The sequence below is a fragment of the Curcuma longa genome, chromosome 14 (genome assembly GCF_044706935.1).
Source record: "Curcuma longa cultivar G26 ecotype Majalengka, Jawa Barat chromosome 14, ITB_CL_G26_1.1, whole genome shotgun sequence".
NCBI lineage: Eukaryota > Viridiplantae > Streptophyta > Magnoliopsida > Zingiberales > Zingiberaceae > Curcuma > Curcuma longa.
In genome coordinates this window covers 173,022-177,017 of record NC_133874.1, presented here as the reverse complement: position 1 = coordinate 177,017, position 3,996 = coordinate 173,022, and the positions used below count along the sequence as shown (strand labels likewise).

The following is a 3,996-nucleotide window of genomic DNA, read 5'->3' as shown; positions in this document are numbered from 1 at the left end:
GAGAACTATGAGTTTCAAGTCTTCAAAAAAAAATTTAAAATTTGTTTCTTCAAAAATATTTTAAGGCTTAAACTTTTTAAATTCAAATTTTGACTTAAAATTTTTCAAAAGCTTGAATAAGTTTAAACTTAAGTTTTAAATTCAAATTGTTTGAAAAGTTCAAAGATTTTTAAAGTTCTCAAAAATTGTTTTTACTTTAAAGGACTTGAATAATTTTTGCTTAAGTTCGTTCGAAACTAAGCAATATCAAGTTTAGGGGGAGAGAACTAAAAATACTCCTTTTTTAAAATAATGCTTGTTTTTAAACTAAGTACAAGTTCAGGGCGAGCCCTGGAAGCAAGGGGAGTAAGAGTTAACACTTTTTGCACAACATGGCATATTCTATTTTTGGCATATTCTAAATATTTTTTTTAAGTTAGTGTTTTTCTTAACTTGAAACTCGAGTTGCCATAATCAAAAAGGGGGAGATTGTTGGTGCAGAAAGTATCACATGATTGAACCTTAGTTTTGATAATGGCACGAGGTTCAAGTTAAGTGTGTTGTTGGAACAAGCTGATCTAGTGTGCAGGGAGCACAGTAAAGTCCTAGTTGTAGGTTAGGCAAGAACAAGTCTTGATCTAGAGGATTAGGCAGAAGACTTGGTAGATCAAGTGCACCAGGTGCAAGTCCATGTAGTGTCGGAGGACCGGGAAGCATGATCAAATTCCAAGCAAGTATGGTCAAGAGTGTTGGGTCCCCAAGGATGTCTGTATCTCCATAATGACATGATATTGCCCACTTTGGGCCTAAGCCCTCATGGCTTTGCTCTTGGGCTTTCCCCAAAAGGCCTCATGCCAATGGAGATATCTTCCATCCTTTTAAACCCATGATCTTTTCCATGTGTTTTAGATGTGGGACTATGTTTGCACCTTTGCAACCCAACAATCCCCCCTCAAACAAAAGACCACAGGCCCCCCCCTCAAATGGAAAGCCTCCGTTTGATGTCCGAATCCTCGACCCACCAGGACTTCCTGCCCCTCGGTCCACCCTGACCTACTAGGACTTCCTGCTCAGCCGCAATTAGGACTTCCTGCCCCTTGGTCCACCCTGACCTACTAGGACTTCCTGCTCAGCCGCAACCAGGACTTCCTGCCCCTCGGTCTACCCTGACCTACTAGGACTTCCTGCCCAGCCACAACCAGGACTTCATGCCCCTCGGTCTACCCGACCTACTAGGACTTCCTGCCCAGCCGCAACCAGGACTTCATGCCCCTCGGTCTACCCGACCTACTAGGACTTCCTGCCAGTGTCTGGTCCTTCTTGATTCAAACACGGGAGCCCCCACTTTCTTTATTTTTAAGGTTCAACCCACATGGTTAGATCTGGATCATGGCTCATCCGGCGGTTAGTCCGGTGAAGAGCGGCCTCGCTCTGATACCAATTGTTGGGTCCCCAAGGATGTCTGTATCTCCACAATGACATGATATTGTCCACTTTGGGCCTAAGCCCTCATGGCTTTGCTCTTGGGCTTTCCCCAAAAGGTCTCATGCCAATAGAGATATCTTCCATCCTTTTAAACCCATGATCTTTTCCATGTGTTTTAGATATGAGACTATGTTTGCACCTTTGCAACCCAACAAAGAGGACCAGAGGTTTGGTGAAGTCTCGACGGTCTGCAGAACCAGGGGATCCTAGCAGCAAATTCCTGGGGGCCAAACATAAAAGCTGAGTAGAATGTCCAACAAGTCTGGAGGACTTGGTTGGCAAGTAAGGTAATTTCTCCCGAGAGGAGTAGGTTAGGACGCACTCTCGAGTGGAACTATAGGCGTCAGTCAAACCCAAGGATTCAATGGAAACTTGAAGTTAAGACCAAGAAACAGTTCATAGAACTGATTCTTCATTCTGTTATTTATATTTTTGGAGCTAATTTGTAATGTAGATTGGAGAGGTGAAGCCTTTAACTCTGGGTGACCTTATCCGAGGTTCAAGTCGATCGGAATGTGTATTCCAAGCGACTCGAGATCTGATAAATGCAATGGAAGTCAAAGTCTATCAAGACCTTCCACGTCAGCATGGATCGAGTAGAATGGAGGTTCCAGTCGACCAGAAAGTCGAGTCAGCTGTGAGGATAGTGGATCGACAATCTACGTGGAGTCGACCAGAACAAGGTTTCAGTTGACCGGAATGTCTAATAAAAGCACTTCGAACAGAGGCATCTCAATAGCAATTAAGAAGCAATTCAAGTCAAGTCACGTTGAGCTGACGGCACCCTGAGCGAGCAGTATCATCCTTCCAGTCGTCGTAACACCAGAATCATGCCAGAAAGAAGATCTTCAAAAGCTTCAGTGTTGGTAACGATTTTATTGTTGTTATATTTTGTTGATACGATAAAGTGTTGATTTATCATTGACTTTGTAATCGTTACAACTTGTTTCCGTAAGGAAACAAGTTTTATAGTGAATTGCCCATACGTAAACGATCACAGATTGTGGGCCTTGGAGTAGCAACCTTCGACTGTGAACCAAGTAAAAATAAATGTGTCATTTATGTTTGTTTATTTTACTTAACTTCCGCTGCAATCCGATTTACGAAGTAATCATGATCAAATTTTTGAAATCGGGGAAAAATGCCTTAAGAGCTATTCACCCCCTCTAGCGCTTATACAATCCTACATTTGGTTCCTGTTCTGGGAGTTAGATCATACTAAGAATATTTGAATAACACACCTTTTTATGGGTAAGGCAGGATATTCAATCTCAATAATTTCTTCAAGTCTCCCGTAATAATCAAAGTCTGAGTTATTATTGTTGATAAATTCTTTTACATAAACACCAGAATTAAAGGTCAGTCTTTATGAATCTCATTGTGCAACATGAAATTTAAAATCATTCACGTAGTAGCTAGAATACACTTGTATCTTATGGAGGGGTCTAGTCTTCCATCTTTCACATTTGATATTCTACAATCGTTCACCTATAATAGTAAGTATTGATGAGTGTAGGTCATATATAATTTTTAACCTTGTTTAATGGTCATCTACTTGTAATTCATTGCATATGATCTACTTTATCACACCTTATTCCTTTATCATTACATGTTTCTACTCTTTTGCTCAGAGATCTGCTCTTTGTATAATTTTGATTGATAGGATGTTATTCAAAGGTAAAATGATGCATTATTGACTGTGGAGCAAGAAGTGGAGAAAAGAAACTCGCACTGGCCGTGCTCATCATCACGGACAAGTTTCCTATGTAGCAAATGGTTCATCGCTGTGATAAGATACTTAAAGAGCCAAGAAGTTGGATCAAGTTGATGCACATTTTGATGAGTTTGGAGGTCATTTAAAGTTTTTCAAAGGCTCACATGGCCTTGCCAAAGGTGCCACAGCTATATCCCATTATCTGGACTGGTTTTCAAGCTTCCAGAGAGTGCCCCCAGCTAAGGCACGCCCATGCCAGGTCCAACATGGCCGTGCCAAGCTAGGCACGGTCGTGCCTCACATTTTCAGGGTCCAAACACGGCCAGGCTGTGCCAAGAGACACGGCCAGGCCGTGCCCGTGTCTCCTATCTGGACTACTCTGTAGACTGAAAGTAAAATGAATATAACTTTTAGCTCCAATTGACCCACAGGGCATGTCATCTACCAAAATGAAGATAACTTTAAGATCTAAAACTTTGCTTTAAGATTTACTGACTGATTCCATCTCTAGGCCGTGCTAAAAGGCACGATCGTGCCCACCTTCCAGATTGAGACCAGCTTAGGGCCATGTCTGCGGAGGCACGACCGTATCTCCTTTCTAGAACAGCAACTTTCTCTAGTTGTGCCTATAAGACACGGTCGTGCCTACGAGACACGGTTGTGTCACGCCTGAAGCTTATAAATACTTCGTTTTACAACCCTTTTGGGGCATCTTAGGTTATCTTGTGAAATCCTAGGGTCTTGGCTTGGGGGATGGCCCCTCCCCTCTCCGGGGGAGGGCTAAAATGCTCTAATACCATTGATGGGAAAGTCTTGAA

At 42.3% G+C, this 3,996-nt stretch overlaps 1 pseudogene; it reads left to right on the top strand.

The window, feature by feature from the left end:
• Window positions 1-3,996, top strand: part of LOC141845350 (uncharacterized) — an 11,458-nt pseudogene that overhangs the window by 250 nt on the left and 7,212 nt on the right.